Source organism: Triticum urartu, chromosome 7A (assembly GCF_056163025.1).
Source record: "Triticum urartu cultivar PI428250 chromosome 7A, HENAU_Tu73, whole genome shotgun sequence".
NCBI lineage: Eukaryota > Viridiplantae > Streptophyta > Magnoliopsida > Poales > Poaceae > Triticum > Triticum urartu.
The window spans coordinates 338,940,586-338,967,060 of NC_141879.1; positions in this window are offsets into that span (position 1 = coordinate 338,940,586).

The following is a 26,475-nucleotide window of genomic DNA, read 5'->3' on the forward strand; positions in this document are numbered from 1 at the left end:
TACATCAGAACTAGCTACATATGCATCGGTATCAACAAAGGGGGTGGTGGAGTTTAACTGCAGCAAGCCAGCTTTCACTCGGTGGCTATCCTAAACTACGACTGCAATTAACTCTTTTGAGCTAGCGCACACGAGTCGACATATTCACCATATCAATACACCACTATGGATCTGCTCCCGTCTCCCTACGAGAACGCCATCCATAGCACTCATGCTTATCTTGCGCATTTTAGAGTATCCACTTTCACTTGTCTATGAACTGAAGAGGCAACCCAGAAGTCCTTTACCGCGGACACGGCTATTCGAATAGACCATGTTAACCCTGCAGGGGTGTACTTCTTCACACACGCTCTCGCCACTTACCACCATGTACACATCGTGTATCTCGGCAACCTTCAAGCGGAAGCCTGGCGAGGGTGTAGGCCACGACCTGACTAACCACGCAAGTCTCTAGTCCAGGTTTATCGCCTATTCGGATTCCATCCACAAGGAGATCCGGCCAAGGAATCGCTCATGGCCCCGAACGATGTGTGCAGGGTTCCCAAGCCCACCTCGACGGATGGATCTACACTTGGTACACCGTGCCACGGTGCATAGTCTGTCCCAAGCCCACCTGTACCGGGTGCCACTTGGTAGAATACTAACACAACCTACAAACACCAGAAACTAGTTGCAACTCCTGGACAGAGATCAGGTTGATTAATAAGTCGAGAGGGGCACTTAAGCATTCCAATGTGTGGTAGTAACTGTTCATGGATCACAAACAGAGAACTCAGTTCCCGAGGACGGCTGCAATGAGACAACCCACCATGTACTCCTACATGGCCTCTCACCTCTACCTTTACCAAATCGTGTTCACACACTTAGCTCTCAACAGTAGGACATGTTCACTACATACCAATTCCTCCCCGATGAATTAGAGCTGACTCAACTCTAAGCAGTACCAGGCATGACAGACAAGCATGAATGAGTAGGCACATCAGGGCTCAAACAACTCCTACTCATGGTAGTGGGTTTCATCTATTTACTGTGGCAATGATAGGTCATGCAGAGGAAAGGGGTTCAACTACCGCATCATGTAATAGTTGAAACGTTGTTGTCCTAATGCATTAAAAGAGAGCAGGAGCGAGAGAGTGGGATTGTATCAAAATGAACAAGGGGGTTTTGCTTGCCTGGCACTTCTGAAGATAGTATAGTTCTTCATCGGTGTCATCGATCACATCGTCGGAACAACGTCTACCGAGAGGGAACAACACTGGCAAACAGGAGAGAACACAATCAATGTAATGCAACAAACATGATGTATGATCATGGCATGTTAAGGTACCGAATTCACCTAATGCAATAGTTAGTCATATTAATTGAAGTGGAATTCAAACATATAGCAAATTCCAACTCCAAAACTACATACCATATATTCCATAATCATGAATTGTCCTAGTTGGTGATGTTAACTTGCTCAAACATGCATCAACAAGGCATAAACAGATCCTTCATATTTTTCTGATCATTTTTCATACATAAATTATTTCATTTGGAGTTAAGGTTTAATTTCTATGATTTTTAGAAGTTTTAACCATTTTCTGAAATAAATAAATCATTAATGATTTATTTAAAATCCTAGAAAAGCATTACTGCGTCTGCCTGATGTCATCAGGTCAACAGCGTCAGCCCAGGTCAAACCTGACACTAGGACCCACTGGTTAGTGACTAGGCTAATTAACAAAGGCTGTTAGTGCTAATTTAATCCTAACTAAAAGTGTCAGTGGGGCATGGGCCCACATGTCAGTGACTAGGGAGGGTAGTTAGTGACCTAATTAGTTTGAGCCTAATTTGACACGTCAGCCGGCCAGGGTTAGGCCGCCGGCGACCTCAACTGACGCGCGGAGGCACGCCGGAATCTCTGATCCGGCGAAACATTCATCGCGCGGGTGGATTCTAAGGGACTCTGGGGATGCGCCGCGTCCAATGGTGCCACTGGTTAGTCGTGTAGTCGCCGGAGCTGACGGCGATGAGCACATCCGCGGCGGCGCACGCATGGAGTTGGCCGGGACGGCATTGTGGTGTACGGGAGGAGGAGCTGGTGGTGGCTATGGGCTCCTGGAGAGGCGAAGAGAATGATGACGCGTGCGGGGGCAGCTGGTTCGGGCTCTGGCTACGGCGGCGCCATGGCCGGCGACACGAAGCTCTCGGCTTCGGTGGCTAGGCGGGCTAGGGGAGGGGATTGACCGCGGGGAGAGGGGAAAAAATGCTCGGGGGCTCACAACGGCGCCGTGGGGATGGCTAGCATGCTCGGGGAAGCTCGGACGATGCCAAGTCGACGGTGGAGATCCGCGGCAGCCGACGGTGAAGAAGAGGTCGGGGGAGCCGCTGTAGGGCGCGTCCGCGGCAGCCATGTCGAAGCTTCTTGGCACGTCAGAGGGACATGTGGAGGCCGGTGGCCGTGGTGGTGGTGAGCGGCGTCGACGGCAGCGCTCAGTTGTGCTGCGGAATCGAGCAGAGAAGGGAGAGGGAGTCCTGGGAGAGAGGGGAGAGGTGCAAGGGGTCGAGGGGAGTGCGTGGTGCCCTCGGGTGCCTCCAGCGGCGAGCAGGTAAGCAGGAGGTGGCCGGCGTGTGGTCCCGCACGCCGGGCACGTGCCCTTCGTCTTCCTGGCAAAAGGAGGAAGACGACAGGGGAGGTGGAGATGGGCTGGGTCGGCTATGCACAGTGTTGGGCTACAGGAGCACCAGGTAAGAAAGCCCATGTAAGGGTTTTCCCCTTTCTGTTTCCTTTTTCTATTTCCTGTTTTTATATTCTGGTTTAAAATAAATACTAAACCATTTCATAAAATCCTGGAAATAATTATGGGTGTTGTATGAATTATTCCAGTGACCCTTAAAAATTTCCAACATTTTTGGAGCATCTAAAATATATATAGCATTTAAATAGCTCCAATTCAAATATGTTTGAATTAATTCAAAATCCAAAATGCCATGGAAAAATGTGCATCATCTTTGGTTACTCTTTCCAGCATTTTCCAAAAATGATGAACATTTTTGAAGGCCATTTGGGATCCTGAAAATATATTTAATTTTTAGTTGAACCTATTTGAATTTCATTGATGCTAGGGTTTGATCATTCCCCATTTCAAATTTCATAAAATTTGAACATGATGCATGGATGCTTATGCAAAGACAGACAAGGTCTAAGCTAGGGCTGTGACACCTTTTCCACCAAAGTGCTCGACCAATGGAGCTCTTCGTCAAGAGAAGGGAACCGTGCTACCTCTTGAGCATGCGTTGGTTTTCCCTTGAAGAGGAAAGGGTGATGCAGCAAAGTAGCATAAGTATTTCCCTCTGTTTTTGAGAACCAAGGTATCAATCCAGTAGGAGACTACATGCAAATCGCCTAGTACCTGCACAAACAAACAAGAACCTTGCAACCAACGCGATAAAGGGGTTGTCAATCCCTTCACGGCCACTTGCAAAAGTGATATCTGATAAAGATAATAAGATAAATATTTTTGGTATTTTTGTGGTATAGATTGGAAAATAAAGATTGCAAAATAAATAATAAACTATAAATGTAGATTTGAAACTTATATGATGTAAAATAGCCACGGGGGCCATAGGTTTCACTAGTGGCTTCTCTCAAGATAGCATGTATTACAGTGGGTGAACAAATTACTGCTGAGCAATTGATATAAAAGCGCATAATTATGATGATATCTAAGGCAATGATCATGAATATAGGCATCACGTCCGTGACAAGTAGACCGAAACAACTCTGCATCTACTACTATTACTCCACACATCGACCGCTATCCAGCATGCATCTAGAGTATTAAGTTCATAAGAACAGAGTAACACATTACGCAAGATGACATGATGTAGAGGGATAAACTCAAGCAATATGATATAAACCCCATCTTTTTATCCTCGATGGCAACAATACAATACGTGTAATTTCCCTTTCTGTCACTAGGATCGAGCACCGCAAGATAGAACCCAAATCTAAGCACTTCTCCCATTACAAGAAAGATCAATCTAGTAGTCCAAACTAAACTGATAATTCGAAGAGAGTTGCAAAGATATCAAATCATGCATATAAGAATTCATAGAAGAATCAAATAATATTCATAGATAATCAAGTTCATAAACCAACAATTCATCGGACCTCGGCAAACACACCGCAAAAAGAGTTACATCGAATAGATCTCCAAGGAGACCGAGGAGAACTTTGTATTGAGATCCAAAGAGAGAGAAGAAGCCATCTAGCTAATAACTATGGACCCGAAGGTCTTTGGTAAACTACCCACACATCATCGGAGAGGCTATGGTGTTGATGTAGAAGCCCTTCGTGATTGAATCCCCCTCCGGCAGATCGCCGGAAAAGGCCCCAAGATGGGATCTCACGGGTACAGAAGGTTGCGGCGGTGGAAAAGGTGTTTCGTGGCTCTCCTCGAAGGTTTCAGGGTATAAGAGTATATATAGGGGAAAGGAGTAGGTCGGTGGAGCTGCGAGGGGCCCACAAGGGTGGGGCGCGCCCTCCTGCCTCGTGGCTTCCTCTCTGCTTCCTTGACGTCCACTCCAAGTCTCCTGGATTGTGTTTGTTCCAAAAACGATCTTCGCGAAGGTTTCATTCTATTTGATATTCCTTTTCTGCGAAACACTAAAATAGGCAAAAAAAACAGCAATTTGCACTGGGCTTTGAGTTAATAGGTTAGTCCCAAAAATAATATAAAAAGGTATATTAAAGCCCATTAAACATCCAAAACAGAGAATATAATAGCATGCAACAATAAAAAATTATAGATACGTTGGAAACGTATCAAGCATCCCCAAGCTTAATTTATGCTCGTCCTCGAGTAGGTAAATGATAAGAATAGAATTTTTGATGTGGAATGCTCCCTAACATAATTTTCAAAGTAATTCTCATTATTGTGGCATGAATGTTTAGATCCAAAAGATTCAAGATAAAATTTTAATATTGACATAAAAATAGTAATACTTCAAGCATGCTAACCAAGCAATTATGTCTTATCAAAATAACATGGCCAAAGAAAGCGTATCCCTACAAAATCATATAGTTTGGCCATGCTTCATTTTCGTCACGCAAAATGCTCCCCTCATTCATAACGCTGATGACAAGCCGTGCAATTGGTTCATACTTTTTAAGGCGCTTCAGCCTTTTCAAACCTTACGCAATACATGAGCGCAAGCCATGGATATAGCACTATAGGTGGAATAGCATATGATATGGGGGTTATGTGAGAAGACAAAAAAGGAGAAAGTCTCACATTGACGTGGCTAATCAACGGGCTATGGAGATGCCCGTCAATTGATGTCAATGCGAGGAGTAGGGATTACCATGCAATGGATGCACTAGAGCTATAAGTATATGAAAGCTCATCAAAATAAACTAAGTGGGTGTGCATCCAACTTGCTTGCTCACGAAGACCTAGGGAATTTTGAGGAAGCCCATCATTGGAATATACCAGCCAAGTTCTATAATGCAAAATTCTCACTAGTATATGAAAGTGACAAAATAATAAACTCTCTATCATGAAGACCATGGTGCTATTTTGAAGCACAAGTGTGGAAAAAGGATAGTAACATTGTCTCTTCTCTCTTTTTCTCTCAGTTTTTTGTTTGGTCTTCTTTGGCCCCTTTTTTTTGTTTGGGCTTCTTTGGCCTCCTTTTTTTCACCTCACATGGGACAATACTCTAATAATGATGATGATCACACTTTTATTTACTCAGAACTCAATGTTACAACTCGATACTAGAACAAAAAAATAGGACTCTATGTGAATGCCACCGGTGGTGTACCAAGATATGCGATGAATCAAGAGCGACATGTATGAAAGAATTATGAAAGTGGCTTTGCCACAAATACGATGTCAACTACATGATCATGCAAAGCGATATGACAATGATGGAGCGTGTCATAATAAACAGAACGACGGAATGTTGCATGGCAATATATCTCGGAATGGCTATGGAAATGCCATAATAGGTAGGTATGGTGGCTGTTTTGAGGAAGATATAAGGAGGCTTATGTGTGATAGAGCGTATCGTATCACGGGGTTTGGATGCACCGGCGAAGTTTGCACCAACTCTCAAGGTGAGAAAGGGCAATGCACGGTACCGTAGAGGCTAGCAAATTGCGGAAAGGTAGGAGTGCGTATGATCCATGGACTCACATTAGTCATAAAGAATTCATATACTTATTGCAAAAGTTTATTAGCCCTCGAAGCAAAGTACTACTACGCATGCCCCTAGAGGGATAGACTTGTAGGAAAAGACCATCGCTCGTCCCCGACCGCCACTCATAAGGAAAGCACTCAAAGAACACCCCATGCTTCAAATTTGTCACACAATGTTTACCATACGTGCATGCTACGGGACTTGCCAACTTTAACAAAAGTATTTCTCAATTTCACAATTGCCCAACTAGCACGACTCTAACATTACCACCTTTATATCTCAAAACATATATGAAGAATCATAGTATTCAATGCACTCTATATGAAAGTTTTTATCATACCCATCTTGAATGCCTATCATATTAGGACTAGTTTTATAGCCAAACCAAATTGCCATCCTGTTCTAAAAGACTCTCAAAATAATATAAGTGAAGCATGAGAGATCAATAATTTCTACAAAATAATACCACCACCGCGGTCTAAAAAATATAAGTGAAGCACTAGAGCAAAATTATCTAGCTCAAGAGATATAAGTGAAGTACATAGAGTATTCTAATAAATTCCGATTCATGTGTGTCTCTCCCAAAAGGTGTCTAGAGCAAGGATGATTGTGGTAAACTAAAAATCAAAGACTCAAATCATACAAGACTCTCCAAGCAAAACACATATCATGTGGTGAATAAAAATATAGCCTCAAGTAAAGTTACCGATAGACGAAGACGAAAGAGGGGATGCCTTCCGGGGCATCCCCACGCTTAGGATTTTTGTTGTACTTGAATTTTACCTTGGGGTGCCTTGGGAATCCCCAAGCTTAGGCTCTTGCCACTCCTTATTCCATAATCCATCAAATCTTTACCCAAAAATTTGAAAACTTCACAACACAAAACTCAACAGAAAATCTCATGAGCTCCGTTAGTATAAGAAAACAAACTACTGCCTTAAGGTACTGTAATGAACTCATTCTTTATTTATATTGGTGTTAAACCTACTGTATTCCAACTTATCCATGGTTCATACCCCCAAATACTAGCCATGGATTCATCAAAATAAGCAAACAACACACGAAAAACAGAATCTGTCAAAAACAGAACAGTCCGTAGCAATCTGTAGGTTTTGAATACTTATGTAACTCCAAAACTTCTACAAAATTAGGAAGACTAGGGTAACTTGAATATTATTCTACTTCAGTTGGAATTGGTATTTTATCGCTCTCTGGTAAAAAATGAAAATTATTCTCGTGAGCGCATACTTTCTGTCTTTTCTAGCAAGATCAAACAACAATCATCCAAGAAGATCCTAAAGGCTTTACTTGGAAAAACACTAATTAAAACATAAAAAACACAATCATAACATAGGATAGATGATTTATTTATTACTAAACAGGAACAAAAAGCAAGGAGCGAAAATAAAATTGGGTTGCCTCCCAACAAGCGCTATCGTTTAACACCCCTACCTAGGCATAAAGGTAAGAATAGATCTAGGTATTTTCATCTTTGGTACGAAATCTATAAGTGGCTCTCATAATAGATTAATAAGGTAATTTAATTTTCTTCCTAGGAAAGTGTTCCATGCCTTTCCTTAATGGAAATTGGAATCTAATATTTCCTTCTTTCATGTCAATAATTCACCAATCGTTCTAAGGAAAGGTCTATGAAGAATAATAGGACATGTAGGATTGCAATATATATCAAGAGCAATGAAATATACGGGCACATAATTCCTATTTGAAACCATAAGAACATCATTAATCCTTCCCATAGGTTTCTTAATGGTGGAATCTGCAAGATGCAAATTTAAAGAACAATCAGCAAATTCACGGAAACCTAACACATCACACAAAGTTTTCGGAATCGTGGAAACACTAGCACCCAAGTCACATAAAGCATAAAATTCATGATTTTTGATATTAATTTTAATATTAGGTTCCCACCCATCATAAAGTTTTCTAGGGTTAGAAACTTCCAGTTCAAGCTTTTCTTCATAGTATTGCAATAAAGCATCAATGATATGTTTGGTAAAAGCTTTATTTTGACTATAAGCATGAGGAGAATTTAGCATGGATTGCAACAAGGAAATACAATCTATTAAAGAGAAATTATCATAATTAAATTCCTTCAAATCCAAAATAGTGGGTTCATTGCTATGTAATGTTTTGACCTCTGCAATCCCACTTTTACCAATTTTTGCATTAAGATCTAAAAACTCTGAATCATTGGGACACCTTCTAACTAAAGTTGACTCATCTCCAGTCCCATCTTTATCAAGATTCATATTGGCAAACAAAGACTTAATAGGAGACACACCAATCACTTTTAGATCTTCATCATTATTATCATGTAAACTAGAAGAACACACTTTTACATAGCAATCTTTTTTAGCACGCATCCTAGCGGTTCTTTCTTTGCACTCCTCAATGGAAATTGTCATGGCTTTGAGAGACTCACTGATATCATGCTTAGGTGGAATAGATCTATGTTTAAAAGAATCAATATCAAGAGAAATTCTATCCACGTTCCTAGCCAACTCATCAATCTTAAGCAATTTTTCTTCAAGCAAAGCATTGAAATTCTTTTGCAAATTCATAAATTCTTTAACACTAGTCTCAAAATCAGAGGGCATATTATTAAAATTTCCATAAGAGTTGTTGTAGGAATTACCATAATTATTAGAGGAATTATTAGGGAACGGCCTAAAATTAAAGTTTCATCTATACGCGTTGTTACCAAGATTGTTCCTACCAACAAAATTCACATCCATAGATTCATTATTATTCTCAATCAAAGTAGACAAAGGTGTATCACTAGGATCAGAAGAAACACTCCTATTAGCAAACAATTTCATAATTTCATCCATCTTTCCACTCAAAACATTAATCTCTTCTATCGCATGAACCTTTTTACTAGTAGATCTTTTGGTGTGCCATTGAGAATAATTAACCATAATATTATCAAGGAGTTTAGTAGCTTCTCCCAAAGTGATTACCATAAAAGAGAGAGAAGAAGCCATCTAGCTAATAACTATGGACCCGAAGGTCTGTGGTAAACTACTCACACATCATCGGAGAGGCTATGGTGTTGATGTAGAAGCCCTCTGTGATCGAATCCCCCTTCAGCAGATCGCCGGAAAAGGCCCCAAGATGGGACCTCATGGGTATAGAAGGTTGCAGTGGTGGAAAAGTTGTTTCGTGGCTCTCCCCGAAGGTTTCAGGGTATAAGAGTATATATAAGCGAAAGAAGTAGGTCGGTGGAGCTGCGAGGGGCCCACGAAGGTGGGGGGCATGCCCACCCCCCTGGGGCGCGCCCTCCTGCGTCGTGGCATCCTCGGTGCTTCCTTAACGTCCACTCCAAGTCTCCTAGATTGCGTTTGTTCCAAAAACAATCCTCGGGAAGGTTTCATTCCGTTTGATATTCCTTTTTTGTAGAACACTGAAATAGGCAAGAAAAACAGCAATTTGCACTGGGCTTTCGGTTAATAGGTTGGTCCCAAAAATAATATAAAAAGGTATATTAAAGCCCATTAAACATCCAAAACAGATAATAGAATAGCATGGAACAATCAAAAATTATAGATACATTGGAGACATATGAAGCTGCCAAGTGCCCGACACAACCTCAACATTGCAGTCCGGCATCCACTTCAATATTTGATCCCGGGCAGAGTTGATATTCAGGGGAACAACGACTGCTGGGAGCTTGAACATCTCAAAACGGCCGAACAGTTGGTCGCACAACCATGCATAGCCATAAACTGACAAATTGTTGGCCAACCCTGGCAACAGCCTCATCCTATCTGCATCACCGCCGTATTGCCACGCAGGCATGTCCCTGTCCTACAGCGGTCAGATGCGGCGGAGAAGGAAGTCTGCCCCCACAAGCTCGACGGTTAACCTGGCAGCCGCTAGGCGGATGATCCTATTGATTGTCGGGCGCAACCTGTCATCAGAGAGACCCTTGGCGCTCCAATCCTTGCCGCGCTCAACGCACTCTTGCAACGGTTCACAAAACTCAGGGGCTTTCTCATCCTGAATCCAACATCAATCCCCTCTCCATTCATCACATCTCTCGCGTAAATGCCCCGGGAGGTAGTTCTTCTTCGACCGAGGTATCTAGCTGATAATCCCAGAGCGAATCACCTTTCTCTCCACCCACGGGACGAACTAGTGACAGAATAGATCCACATTGGGCTTCACCCCGGCAAAATTATCGCACAAATGCGCAAAGATGGCAATGGTCGCCATTGCATTTGGTGTGAAATCAAGGAGGTGGAACCCGTAGATGTTCATGATTTCTTCAAAGAACTCAGAAAAAGGAGGGAACAACCCGTAGATGAAATAAGCGGCAAAGAACCGATAAGAGTTAGGGTGGTCCACCTCACCTACCTCAAAAACTATGGGAGCCCCGTGTCCCTTCTCGACGGGTCGCCCCCACAGGTACCGGTACATTGCCTGAAGGACGGGGCCGCACAAGTTGGACGGGATGAAGACGACGCCCCCACTTCGCTTTTGTTCAACTACGCTGATCTCTTGTTCTCTTCGGCGGCGGTCTCTTTGATCGCGGTCGTCGACTTCTTCACTGTTTTCTGCCCCATTGCCCTGGCAACGCGGAGGAGGGGGGAGGGATTCGTTTGGGTGGCGGCGAAAGGAGGGGCAAGATGAGAACTGGCGCTTGGCTTGCGAAGGAAGATGGCAGAGCGGGGCGAGAGGCAGATGAATCACGCCGCTCCAATTTTCCATGCTCTTAAGAGAGGGGGAGGTGGGACAGAAGCACGACACTTCAGAATGCTACCGCTCTACCTTAACTGCAATAGTCCCACGACGCCACGACGCGCAATAATTATGCGAACGTGGATGTTGGATTGACTGTTCATTGTGGCGAACCGCTGCGCACAGCCTGCTCCTGCCACATCCCACGCACTGTTTGGGGCCTAACCCAACATGCCACGTGACACGTATGGCTCAGGCTCGAGGGCTTATGCCAGGGAAAATATACATGGGTAGGCATTTTCCCATGACTCGTGCATGGACAAGACAAGGGCAAGACAGGGATTGAAGGCCCAAGAGATTTGAAGAGCCTAGATACAACCAAGGAGGACCATGGACGGGTCAGAGAACAAGATATCTACGAGGAAAGAGCCTCCCTCGCTAGCCAGGCGAGCCCGGCAAAGGGCCATGCCACCACCAGAAGCAAGCAACCAAGACTCCCCGGCAGCGCCTGTTGGGGCTTGCGGGGCCTGAACCACCCCGCCAACCGCGCAAGTACGACCCACGTTGTCAATCAGTGCAGTGTCAAGCCGCAAGGTGATTAAGTGGCAGTATTTGCCACATGGGAGCCATCTCCTACAGAAGAAACCCACAGGTGACACCCGTCAAGTGACTTGTTAAGAGGATAGATGTAGAGCTGGAAAGATAAGCCCAGCAGGCTTTGTCGGGCAGCTAGTGATGTGACACTGAGCGGTGCATTTAATGCACCCTGCCAGCCCGCAGAGTTAGGTATGATAGCACTGTTTACTATCATATCAATGGGTCATGACTGTTTTGCCATTGTGGTTATGCCTTTATCTATAAAAGGAGGCCCACGACAATCGTAGGAGGGGGTTGGAGGGTTGGAAACTTGACAAACCCAGGCCACCATACGCTTTTGGTTACCGTAGCCCTGAGGCAGACCTTGCTAGGCAAGTGTACCATGCACCACCACATTCATTTCCACCATCAATCCACCAAAACAGGAGTAGGGTCTTACGCCTCGCGGTGGCCAGAACCTGGGTAAATTGCTTGTGTGCTCTCTGCCGTGCTTCCGGGCACTGGTCTGCTCTTTGTGCAACACGACGTCCCCCGTCGAACCAGCAAGGGGCCGCCCGATCCCATAGGTGGCCGCGGATATCCCGCGACACATAGAGTAGTGAGGGAGGCATGGTTGCCTAGAGCAAGAAATATCCAGGCAGCATATGTGGATTACGTCCCATTTTTGTTTTCTTTAGCCACCTTTTTCCTATGTGAGGACAAGAAACCGATCGACCTAGTCATTCTCTATTGCGTTGTCATGCCTTTCTACCCTTTTTCACCATTTTTCAACTAGGAGACACAAGACTCGTTCCTTAGCTATTGATTTTCCCCTTTTCAACCTAGATGCGGGTTCGATGCCTAGTCTCTTCGGCAATACTTTCTCCCTTCCTTTCCTTATTCAACCTAGACATGGATTAGTCTGTATGATGTAGGGTTTCCTTTAATAGTGCAAATTAAGGTTTTCGTCTACGTGACCAGCAGAGCAGAAGATAGCAAATTGGGAAGATGGTAGAGTGGAAAAAGATCCACATGCAGCGACGTGGTAGATGGGGCAATAGAACAAGGGTATGGTTCGAAAAGAGGTAGCATACCTGAGGGTCGGCGAGAAGTGGCTTCGCTCGTGGTCATCGTCCTCCGCACACACTACGGCAGCAAGCTTGGGGATGGAGGCCATCCCACGAGGGCGCTAGGTCTGATAGGACCGTCTTGTCGTCGGTGCATGACCTCGCTCGCCGATGATGAGTGCGTCAATGTTGCATGTCCTTTTCTTTCCCAGCAGATTTGTGACCACCGGTGAGGAGGGAGAGAGAGGTCATCTTTTTTAGATCTGGAGAGAGGGTGATAGTGTTAGAAGCAAGTGGGCAGCACTTAGGAAGCAAGCACTGAAGCTCCAGCCTATATATCCTTTTTGATACTAGTACTAGAGTTGGAGTAGTGGTAGAGTAGTTTATATTTTCTCTGCATACCATACCATTTAGTTGTGCTTCAAAACTGAATAGCACGCCATTAAAAAATAAAATCGAGAAATAATGCGGCACCTCGGGCCAACGCGGCCAGATCGCACTTTGCACGAGAAAATGACACACCATGTTTTGTTAACATATGGTCCCGTTCCAATATGTCAGTGAGACGACGGCGAGTCCTTTTGTACAATTTCCGAACGGACGTCTATGTAGGCCGGGGCACCTCTTCATGTACCGTGGCAACCATCCACTGCCTCTTCGCCTTTCCCTCTCAATTTGGAATTGTTGTCGCACGCTCTTCCTCCCTCCTCCATTGGCCTTCGCCCTTCCTTCTGCCATTGTTCAATCGTCTTCTCCATGGAGGGAACAGGCCAGAAATGACCCCGTTATTCTTGCCCCGATCTGAAAGATGACGTGGTGGAGGAACTCATTGATCGGTGCAAGGTCATCACCTCGGCTAGCATGGCAGGTTCCTTCAACACCATTCTTGACTCAACTAATAATATCATCACAAAGAACCCAAGGGTCCAGGAGCGGCATGATCTCCCCAATCTTCTTCGCCGTGACCCTGATCAATGGCACAGAAGACAGAAGCCTCACCTTGTGCAAGTTGATGCCGCTTGATAATGATACGTCTGATGTTAAGATGCCATCGCTTAAGGGTAAGGCTTGGGCAGGCGCAAATGGATATTGGGTTGTTTATATTGGGTACAACTACGAGTGGGAACTTGTGAATGTGTATACTCGTCACCGGGTTCCACTTCCAAAAATCTCAGACTGCCCAGAGGTTGAGCACACCGGTATTCTACATACTTTCAACTACGATCATGGTGACTGTCGTCTATAGAAGATACCAATTTGTCGAGTTCTTGACCGCTCTTGGGGTTATAGAAATACTTATGTTGTCACTATCTTCGACAAGCTTATTGTCGTCCTTCATACTTCGACTCGATGGATATTGCTTAAAAATCAGTTTCTATACACGGATGTGTACTATGATGCAATTCAATACGAGGGTCTTGTGTTTGCTGCCACCACTCGTGGCACTGTTTTTGCATGGAATCCTCGTGTTTTGGTACGTTTGTCTTCCACCATAATTATAACTATTTAATCCACATGCATGCGGGTTAGCTAGTTTCCCTTTACTAATTAACCTTCTTGTGTTTCCAAGGTCCTGTGAACATTCCACCACCTATACTTGAAAACTTTTATAACCAAGGGGGAGATGACGATGGTGATCATCATGAGCATGAGGACGAGCAGGACCCATGTACTCAGTGGCGCCTGGTAACTTATTCCGATGGATCACCTCTTCTTGTCTATATACAGAGCACTACTAATGTTACTAAGGAAGCAGGTGTAGTCTCGCATGGTCGCACTCTCCGGACCTATTCCAGCATCCTTTGCAGGGTATTCGGAATGGATACTAGCGTGCTAGAGCCAACACCTTCTCCCTGGCTCAGTATTGATAGTCTTGGAGGAAACTCGCTCTTCCTTGGACAAACTATCCAATGATGGTGAAAGGCAATCCAACTGTTGTTGACACAAAGTTAATACCATTTATGAGAAGCAACTGTATCTATACCTCGGACATTGCTATGGTTCGCTACCATGGCTATCACAATATGGGTCATCATATAGTCCGCTTCAGCTCGGATGATCAGTCCTGCGTTGGTCTCGAGATTGACAATAGCTGGCCCTTCCTAGAGAATCTCTTCTGGTTCAAAGAAAGCGTTTCCAATGCTGAGGATTGGTTGGGTTGAAGTTCATTTCATTGCTTATTCTTTGTTGTGTGATGAATAATTTAGTATTTATAATGTATCCTCATTGTCGTTGTGGGTGGATGACCCATTGTATGTAATGCTAAATGATATGCCTGTGATAAACTTACTAAATTTATGAATGGCTTTCGAGTCGCTTCTCAAAGTGGGTTCTGTGACGAGGCAATACATAATTGTACATGCATTGCAACATGTTATCGGATGAATCCAATCAACAATAGTGGAGTACTACTATTTGTACTAGCTTCACATGCTTCGCACCTCGGGCGGGTGTTTTTTTACTGTAGCTGCGAATCCCATCATCCTAGGTCCTCAGATGAGTCTAATCAACTGTAGAAATTGCATTCTGATGTTTGGGTTCAAACTTTCAAAACTACTGCACTATCTCTAAGTCTACGTATATGTAATATAACAAGTTTTAAAATTGAGACCCGCCATCCACCCTCACAAAGAACACGTTTTAACCTAGCACAGACTCCAGAAAATTTGGCCACAGTGTGAGGTGGGCCATATGTTAATGTGTTCGCTGTACGTAATCAGCACATCGAATCCTCGATATATAGTAGGGTGGCATGTGCCAGAACAAGCATTCGCATCCAGGAGTACGGCACACGCCACTAGCATGACTTCCATATGACACCATATTTCTTTGAGTCCGTGCTATAGCTATCTCTTCAACCTCCTCATTTCTATAACTCAGCCATCGCGCGGCGGGCGAGGTGGGGGGTTTGCCAATGGTTGGTTTCCTCGATTGCGGTCCCACTTGTAAGGCCAACTACAGCATATGACCCCAAACGGACGTCTGTTTTGCCCAGATTTTGTCCGTTTGGGTAGGGCAATGGGGTCGTGTCCAGGCCATTTCTCGGGTGTGGTGGCCGTGCGACGAACGCGCGGACTCATCCCGGCCACATCCCGTCCACGTACATTTTTCTTTGCAAACACATATCTTTTTCTCATCATTGATTTTTGGTACATGGAAATACATCACCAAATTTTGACTAGAAAAGCAAGACAAAAGAAAACAAGAACCACAAGAATACATTTTAGAAGATATCCAACTTCCATAACTGCTCCTGTAATTTGGATGAGTGCCTTCTCGATGCATTCATTGTTGATCTACGGAGGCTCAATCTTGCGTGCTTCTTTCTCCTTCGAGTGTAAAGAAGTATACGTTGCTTCCTCGCATCTAGTCTCATGTCTAGCCTCTATTCTATCAACAAGTGGACTAGTGTCATCTCTAGCCTCTATGCTAGCTAAAAGTGCTAGAACATCTACTAAATTGCACTCTATCAATATATCGATGGACTATTCTTCCCAATACCAAAATTTGCATCCATTCTACATAATAAAATTTTAAGTTAGCACAACAAGTCAAATCCGGGAGCACAACCGAAGCTAAAGTAGAACATACCTCATCGGTTGAGCACTTGAAGAACACCCATCCGGGATGTTCCGGCATTGTAGACACGCGGCACAAGACCTTCTTTGGGCAGTCGTCGCACGTAATGAGTGGCTATAGTGCGCCAACGGGCTTTTGGGCCAGCACCAAGCCCGGCCAACAGCCACTCATCTATCTCCTAGCGGACTGGCGACGGTGTAGATCCGAGCAGCTAGAGGAGGAATTGGTACCTTCATGCGGCCTTGCCGGGGCCTTCCGACCCGGTGCCCGGCCAGTCCATGGCGCGGTGCGGCCTCCCACAGCCCGGCGAGCTCAAGCCCGACTGGATCCGCTCCAAATCCGGCCACCGGGTGCGCAAAACAGGTAGTCATGGTTGGGTAGCTCGGGGCTGGGCGAGCGCGCGTCTGAGCTACACGCGCTGGAGTTGGCCTAAGTGAAGATGCAAGAAAGAACGCGTTTCCCTAGCGGCGTGGCGGAACAACCGTGTGGGAGTGCGAAGTGGCTTCGCTCGTGTGGGGAACGGAGGCCATCCCGCGCGCACACTAGGTCTGACAGGACGGCCTTGTCGTTAGTGTCTGACCTCTGTGGCAACCGTCCGCTCCCCAATCTCCTCTTCGTGTACCATGGTAACAGCCCACCACCTCTTCGCCTTTCCCTCTCGATTTGGAACTGTTGTCGCACGCCCTTCCTCCCCCCTCCATTTGCCTTCACCCTTCCTTCTGCCGTTGTTCGATCTTATTCTCCATGGAGGGAACAGGCCAGAAATGACCCCGTTATTCTTGCCGCGATCTGAAAGATGATGTGGTGGAGGAACTCATTGATCGGTGCAACGTCATCACCTCTGCTAGCATGGCAGGTTCGTTCAAGACCATTCTCGACTCAGCTAATAACATCATTACAAAGAACCCAAGGGTCCAAGATCGGCTTGATCTCCCCTATCTTCTTCGCCATGACCCTGCTCGCTGGTGCACAGACGACGGAAGCCTCGCCTTGTGCAAGTTGATGCCGCTTGATAATGATACATGTGATGTTAAGATGCCATCGCTTAAGGGTAAGGCCTGGGCAGGCGCAAATGGAGATTGGGTTGTTTATATTGGGTACAACTGTGAGTGTGAACTTGTGAATGTGTATACTCATCACCGGGTTCCACTTCCAAAAGTCTCAGACTGCCCTGAGGTTGAGCACACAGATGATCTACGTATGCTCAAATACGATCATGGTGACTGTCGTCTACGGAAGATGGCAATTTGTCGAGTTCCCAACCGCTCTTGGTATTACACAAACTATGAAGTTGTTGCTATCTTCCACAAGCTTGTTGCCATCCTTACTTCCATGCCTCGATGGATATTGCTCAAAAATCAATTTTTGTACACAGATGAGTATTGTGATGCAATTCAATACGAGCCTCTTGTGTTTGCTGCCACCACTCGTGGCACTATTTTTGCATGGAATCCTGATGCTTTTGGTATGTTTGTCTTCCACCGTAAATATAATTGTTTCATCCACATGCATGCGGGTTGGTTAGTTTCCCTTTACTAATTAACCTTCTTTTGTTTCCAAGGTCCTGTGAACATTCCACCACCTATACTTGAAAAACTTTATATCCAAAGGGGAGATGACGATGCTGATGATCATGAGCATGAGGACGAGCAGGACCCATATATTCAGTGGCGCCTGGCAACTTATTCCGATGGATCACCTCTTCTTGTCTATATACGGGGTACTGCTGATGTTACTACGGAAGCAGGTGTTGTCTCGCATGGTCGCACTCTTCGGACCTATTCCAACATCTGTTGTAGGGTATTCGGGATGGATACTAGTGTGGTAGTGCCAACACCTTCTCCCAGGTTCAGTATTGATAGTCTTGGAGGAAACTAGCTCTTCCTAGGACAAAACTATCCAATGATGGTGAAAGGCAATCCAGCTGCTGTTGGCACAACGTTACTACCATTTATTAGAAGCAATTGTATCTATACCTTGGACATTGCTATGGTTCCCAACCATGGCTATCACAATATGCGTCCTAATATAGTCCGCTTCAGCCTGGATGACCAGTCCCGCGCTGGTATCGAGATTGACAATAGCTGGCCCTTCCCAAATGCTTTCCTATGGTTCAAAGCAAGCATTTCCAACATCGTGGATTGGTTGAACTAAAGTTCATTTCATTGCTTGTTATTTGTTGTGTGATGAAAACTTTCGTATTTACTAGAATGTTTTATTGGAACTAATCTATAATCCAACATGTATCCTCATTGTCATTATGTGTTGATGAGTTGTTGTATATAATGAATGGTACATTCGCATATGCATTTCATAAACTCAATTTATGAATGGTTTTCAACTCACTTCTTGGAGCGTGAGTACCATAGTAGTATAGCCAGCATCCGGTTATATGAAGTTGCCACATCAAATAGAACCAACCTAATACTGGAGTATGCTAGCACAATAGTTAGTTCTAGTTAGATCAACTAGAGCTAGGTGTCGCACGGAGGCCGAGAAATATGGTGATAGCATGACTGCGTGAGGTTGGCATGTACATAGTATGATGTAGGCATAGGGCTTGCCGTGTTTCCTACTCCTCCGGTCTAAATGTCGAGAAGACTTGGTTGAGTTCTTCCTCCTTTTGCCGACACGTGGGACATCCAGCATCCAGGTCGTGTCATGCAAGAAAATGGAGTGCTACTTGAAGCCACGCGATGTGCATCTTGGGTTAAACTATATATAGAATCTTACTCTTGAGTAACTCCAAAAGAGGCCACCAAAGATCTTTATTGGATTTGTTTTTCATCACCAGCACGTCAGGTGAAAGATGTGCAGGTTTAGTGGATCCTCTTGCATTTTCACTGACATGTGGGACCACATGTGAGCAAACAGATGATGGGCTCCACGCATCTGCTGGCTGGCTGAGAAGAGAGAGAGAGAGAGAGAGAGGAGGGCTGAGCATGAACTCCAGGAAATTTCGCGACAACGTGACTAGTACTAGTGGTGTACTGTACTCCGGGGGAGATAATGTGTTCGCTCTATGTAACCAGCACCTCGATATAGTGGGGTGGCATGGGACATAACTAGCATTCACGTCTAGCAGTACGGCACACGCCACCCACACGAGTCCCATCTGACACCAATTTTCTTGGAGTTCATGCTACAGCCATGTAACACCCACAATGCAGCTATATCTCCCACGTGTCGGGGCATGACTTAGAGGCATAGCCGCATGGTAGGCTTGTCGCAAGAGGGGCAATCTTCACACATCCCATGTACTGAATAAGAAGGGATAAAGAGTTGGCTTGCAATCACCACTTCACACAAATACAAGTTAAACATACATCATCCAGAATACAATCAAGGTCCGACTACAAAACCAAAATAAAAGAAGACAACCCCAAATGCTAGATCCCCGATCGTCCCAACTGGGCACCACTACTGATCCTCCGGAAATGAAATAAAACAACGATCAAGATCTTCATCGAGCTCCCACTTGAGTTGGGTTGTGTCACCTGCACTGGTATCATTGGCACCTGCAACTGTTTGGAAGTATCTGTGAGTCACGAGGACTCAGCAATCTCACACCCGCGAGATCAAGACTATTTAAGCTCATGGGTAGGATAAGGTAATGAGGTGGAGCTGCAACAAGCACTAAGCATATGTGGTGGCCAACATACGCAAATAAGAGCGAGAAGAGAAGCAACGCAATAGTCGTGAACTAGAAGTGATCAAGAAGTGATCCTGAAAAGCTACTTACGCACAACCATAACACAAGAACCGTGTTAACTTCCCAGACTTCGACGAGAAGAGACCATCACGGCTACACACACGGTTGATTTATTTTAATTAAGTTAAGTGTCAAGTTCTCTACAACCGGATATTAACAAATTCCCATCTGCCACATAACCACGGGCATGGCTTTCGATTGTTTATACCCTGCAGGGGTGTCCCAACTTAGCCCATCACAAGCTCTCATGGTCAACGAAGGATATTCCTTCTCCCGGGAAGACCTGATCAGTCTCGGAATCCCGGTTACAAGACATTTCGACAATGGTAAAACAAGACTAGCAAAGCCACCCGATGTGCTGACAATCCAGATAGGAGCTGCACATATCTCGTTCTTAGGCCAACACCGTATAGGTCAAGCTACGAGTAAAACCAACCCTCAAGTTTCCTCGAGGTGGCCCCGCAGGCTTCCCGGTTCGGACCAACACTTAGAGAAGCACTGGCCCGGGGGGTTAAAATAAAGAACACCCTCGGGAGCGCGACTCCCAAGGGAGAAGTATAGGTGGTGGTGAGGCAAATGGTAAAACCAAGGTTGGGCCTTGCTGGAGGAGTTCTATTCAAAGCAAACTGTCAACGGGTTCCCATAACACCCAACCGCGTAAGGAACGCAAAATCAAGGAACATAACACTGGTATGACGGAAACTAGGGCGGCAAGAGTGGAACAAAACACCAGGCATAAGGCCGAGCCTTCCACCCTTTACCAAGTATATAGATGCATTAATTAAAATAAGAGATATTGTGATATCCCAACATATCCATGTTCCAACATGATACAAACTTCAGCTTCACCTGCAACTAACAATGCTATAAGAGGGGCTGAGCAAACACGGTAACTTAGCCAAACAACGGTTTGCTAGGAAAAGTGGCTTAGAGGCTTGACATGGCAATATGGGAGGCATGATATAACAAGTGGTAGGCAGCACGACATAGCGATAGAATGAACAACTAGCAAGCAAAGATATAATTGATTTCGAGGGTATGGTCATCTTGCATGAGATCCCGCAAGGAAGAAGAACGAGTCCATGAAGAAGACAAACGGACGTAGTCGAACGGATCGTCACAACTCTGGATCGAAACCGAAGCTAACGAGAGAAGCAACCCGGAAAGAAGCAAGCAACATAGTAAACAACCATCACATAAACATGGCATGATGCACAATCAAGTATTATGCATGTCCGGTTTAATGAGGCATGGCATGGCAAAGTGCACACACTATACTACAAATTAAGTGGAGCTCAATATGCAACGAGTTGCATATTGACGAAACACCACATTCAAACATTTAGTTCACTCTTGTTTATGTACCCAACAATATTAAATGTTGTTAAACATGTCAAGAGGTGAAGCATAATAAAACTACCAATCTAGGCAAGTTTAAATGAGGCCAGAACAACAAGCAACAAGTCCAGAAAAATCCTCATGTGCATATTTCAGATTTGGTACTGTTCTTCCCTAAACCACATTTTAGAGTTATTAAACATGCAAAGTAAGTACACCATGTTAAACTAGGCTTTTTTCTACCCCATTTACATATAAAGTTTATTAAGTTTGGAGCTATGGTTATTTAGTTATGAAACAAATCATTTTAGCATGGCATATGAGCAAATTTAATCAAAGAACATTTTTAACATTTTAAACATGCATGAAAGTTGGATATTATGAAACTAGACAAAATTCTAAGAATTTTACATATATGAAACATTTTAATACGATGCACGGTTAATGAGTTATTATATGCATGATGTTTAGGGGCTAAACCGCAAAACTCATGTCTAGGATAAATAGAAAAAAATCGCAGACGCTGAAAAAAACTACATGGGCCGAAACAGTGAGGCTAGCCCAGCAGGAGGGGGAAAAAGGAGGGTCGCAGGGCAGCTCACACATGGGCCAAGCCCAATTGGGCGGCGAAGCGGTTTGGGCCGGCCTTGAAGGCGCGCTGGGCTGGTCCACGCGCACAGGCAGCAGAGGTGAGGCGCTGGGCCTGCGCGTGGTCAATGCATGCAGGCGACGCATGGTCGTGGCTCCAGGCGGGGTGTTGACCTCCTGCTCAAACCAGAAGCAGAGGAGGAGGCGGTCGGACTTGGCGCAGTGAAGAGGACGCAGGGGCTTGAGGCGCGGCTAGATCCCAGGATGCAGGGCACGGCGGCGAGACAGGACCAAGCGAAGCCGAGGAGGTCCAGGGTGCAGGGATCCGGCGCGACTGCTCGTCTTGTCTCGATCCGGGCGGTGGGAAGCAGCGGCGTCCAGATGAACTTGGCGGCGGCCATGGCATGGGTCCGGCGACGAGGTAGGAGGGAACGAGTCGAGGGACGAGCGATGCAGGAGCAGAGGACGGCATCGAGCTCGGGGTTGCGGAGGAGGAGCATGGGACTGCGGCTGCGGACATCGAGGGGCTCCGGCGAGGTCTTGGCAGCGAGGCAAGGACTTGGTGTGCGGCGCAACGACCTGAAGTGGACGGCGTTGATGGCAGGAGACGGCGGAGATGGCTGGATCCGGTCTGGCTCGATCGATCCGAGGCGGCGTGGGTCGAGGGAGCGCAGGGGAAGGTCCCTGGAGGCAGGGCTTGGTTTGCTCCGGTGGGTTTGCTCACGGACGAGCTCCGCTCGGGATCTTTGCTCGGGCACGAGCGTGGAGGGAGACGCGGGGCTACCGCTGCTAGCTCCTGAGGGCGCGGACAATGAAGCCTGCGGGCGGGCGGACGCGTCCAAGAGACAAGGGAGTAGGAGGCTGGGGCGCTGCAAGACGGCCGCGGCGACGAGATGAAGGACGGCGGGGACGAGGAGGCGGCGCCATGGAGTCTCGGTTCCCTCTTGTTGGTTGCTAGTGGTGATTGCCGGCGGCGAGGTTCGCCGGGGGTCGCCGGCAGTTGGTGGCGCGCTCGGGCTCCAAGGCAACAAGGAGGGGATGGATTTGGGTTGGCTGGTGGAGAAGGAGAGAGGAATTTTGGATCAGGGAGGATGCTACTGGTTGATCCGAGAGGGATCCCGAGGAACCAGGTGGAGTGACGGGAATGGTGGGATCGATGGGACAAGACCCCTAGGATCTAGGGTTGGACCTTATATTTTATAGCAGATGAAATCAGTTTAGGACGGTTAGGTCCCTCCGATCGTAATCGGACGGACGGGAAAAATAGGTTAGGTAGCCCAAATAAGAAAAAGGAGATGTTTTATAGACGGTTGGGGATGATCCGGACCCAACGGTAACAATAGTACGGTTCGGGTTCGGGGAAGTTTCGGACACGGTCGAGGGGGTCTGACAAAAGGCCACGGAGGCAGGGGGTCAGGAGGGGTTTTTGGAGCCTCCGATCGCGACCGATGGATCCTATCGACAGGGGGAATAGGTAGGCCTACGTGGGCTAGTTGTGACTGTGTAGAGGGCTGAGGGTTGCGGGAGAGAAGAGAGAGAGATCCGACAGTAGTTTCCGGAGACCAAAAACGTCCCATGATTTGACCGACTATATTGTCGCTATAGTTATCCATTGGGTCATCAAATGGCCTCTGAATGCGATGAAACTTGGCAGGCGGTCTACTGACAACATAACAACACCACACGCCAACTTCATCCCATTCCGAGAACAATTTATAGCCGCTTATAAAATAATATTTCAGACGTGCCGCGGGCGCGTGCAAGTGTGTCTGGGCTCAGAACTGACAACGGAAAGAACGTGTAGACTGGGACGGATGCAAGTTTTAAAAACGTGATGATGAAATGCACATGATGACCTGGCAAGATGCAACACGCAAGTAAAAGACAAGGCAACAACAGCGAAAAACTAGAAGACACCAGGCGCAACGGTCTCGGGGCGTTACAAGCCATCTCTTCCCCCTCCCATTTTCTCAGCCATCGCACGGTGGGCGGGGTGGGCTTTGCCGATAGTCAGTTTGCTCAACTGCGATCCCACTTGTAAGTGAAAATGCAACACAACACGCATTCCCCCTTGAGTGGCGTGCCAGACCAACCGTGTGAGGGTGCGACGCGAACACGACAGGCTTTTCCTTTTGAATTTGTAACTTGTAAAATTTGGTTCTACTCCATGGCGCGACCGATAGATAGAAATAACGATTTTCCCTAGAGTAATGAGAAGTTTGGTTCTGGTGCAGTTCATGCATGGAGTATGTATGAAAAATACGAAGTTGATGCGAAAGGTAAGATAATTACTAGTAGTACCATATACTACTACATGGATTTGATGGAAAGATCAAGATACATACGGATCCATCAACGACATCCTCATGCCCTAGTGAGACGGTGTAGGATCGAAAGTATGTCTAGAGGGGGGTGATTAGACTACTTGACCAAATAAAAACTTAACCTTTTCCCAATTTTAGTTCTTGGCAGATTTTAGCTATTTTAGGACAAGTCAAGCAATCATCACATAATTTAAGCAAGCATTCAAAGAGTATATAAGCAGCGGAAAGTAAAGCATGCAACTTGCAAGAATGTAAAAGGAAGGGTTTGGAGAATTCAAACGCAATTGGAGACATGGATGTTTTTCCCGTGGTTCGGATAGGTGGTGCTATCCTACATCCACGTTGATGGAGACTTCAACCCACGAAGGGTAACGGTTGCGCGAGTCCACACAGGGCTCCACCCAAGGGTAACGGTTGCGCGAGTCCACACAGGGCTCCACCCACGAAGGGTCCACGAAGAAGCAACCACCCATAAAGGGTCCACGAAGAAGCAACCTTGTCTATCCCACCATGGCCATCGCCCACACAGGACTTGCCTCACTAGCGGTAGATCTTCACGAAGTAGGCGATCTCCTTGCCCTTACAAACTCCTTGGTTCAACTCCACAATCTTGTCGGAGGCTCCCAAGTGACACCTAGCCAATCTAGGAGACACCACTCTCCAAGAAGTAACAAATGGTGTGTAGGTAATGAACTCCTTGCTCTTGTGCTTCAAATGATAGTCTCCCCAACACTCAACTCTCTCTCACAGGATTTGGATTTGGTGGAAAGAAGGTTTAAGTGGAAAGCAACTTGGGAAGGCTAGAGATCAAGATTCATATGGTAGGAATGGAATGTCGTAGTCTCAACACATGAGTAGGTGGTTCTCTCTCAGAACATATGAGTTGGAATGGTGTGTGTGTTCTGATGGCTCTCTCACTTTAAATGAGAAGGAGGTGGAGGGGTATATATAGCCTCCACACAAAATCCAACCGTTACACAGTTTTCCAATCTCGGTGGGACCGAATCAATAAGCTCGGTCGGACCGAAAATGTAAACCTAGTGACCGTTAGTGATTTTCGGTGGGACTAACATGCAACTCGGTAGGACCGATATGGTTAGGGTTTGGGCATAACGTAATCTCGGTGAGACCGATTACACAAACTAGGTGAGACCGATTTTGGTAATTAGCTAACCAGAGAGTTGGTCAGGCAAACTCGGTGGGACCGATTTGCTCTTTCGGTGAGACCGAGTGGAACTCGGTGAGACCGAAAAGTTACAAAGGGGAAACACTGAGTTTACATTGCAATCTCGGTGGGACCGATTCGCTCTTTCGGTAAGACCGAAAATTTACAAATGGGAAACAGAGAGTTTGCAACCCCATCTCGGTGAGACCGAGATCCTTATCGGTAGAACCGAATTGCTAGGGTTTGGCAGTGGCTAATGACAAGTGAAACTCGGTGGCGCCGGATAGGAAGAATCGGTAGGACCGAGTTTGTCTTAGGGTTTAGGTCATATGTGGATATGGGAAAGTAGTTGAGGGTTTTGGAGCATATCACTAAGCACATGAAGCAAGAGGCTCATTAAGCAACACCTCATCCCTCCTTAATAGTATTGGCTTTTCCTAAAGACTCAATGTGATCTTGGATCACTAAAATATAAAATGAAGAGTCTTGAGCTTTTGAGCTTGAGCCAATCCTTTGTCCTTAGCATTTTGAGGGTTCCACTTTCACATCCATGCCATGCCAATCATTGAGCTTTCCTGAAATAATCATCTTGGAATAGCATTAGCTCAATGAGCTATATGTTGTTATGAATTACCAAAACCACCTAGGGATAGTTGCACTTTCAATCTCCCCCTTTTTGGTAATTGATGACAACATATAGATCAAAGCTTCGACAAATGATAATAAGCATGAAATATATCGTCGCTTTGAGAAGTATGTGATAAGTAAGAGCTCCCCCTAAATTTGTGCATATTTAAAATTTGCTTTGGACTGCAAATGCACAAAGAGTTAGAGTCATGGGTTACTCACATACATCTTGGTGGAGAGCTTAAAATGATAAGAATGAAATACATGCACTCATCACCAAGAATAATGAATGATCACATAAGATAGATAAGATAATAGCATTAAGCAAGCATTAAGTGTAGCTTATGATCAAACACATGATCATCAATGTCTCACAAATAATGACGTAGTATCTCAAGCACTCAAAAGCAAACAAGTTCGAAAAACAACCACCAAATAAAGCAAGAGAGAAAAGCAACACTCTCTCTCTCGAAGCCTATGATCTATACATCTTCTCCCCCTTTGGCAACAAGTTACCAAAAAGTTCCTAGAAAATGCATAGCACTAGATCGATGCTCAGGCTTGATCTTCTGGTGGTGGTGGAGTCCGGATCACTCCAAGGACGAAGGC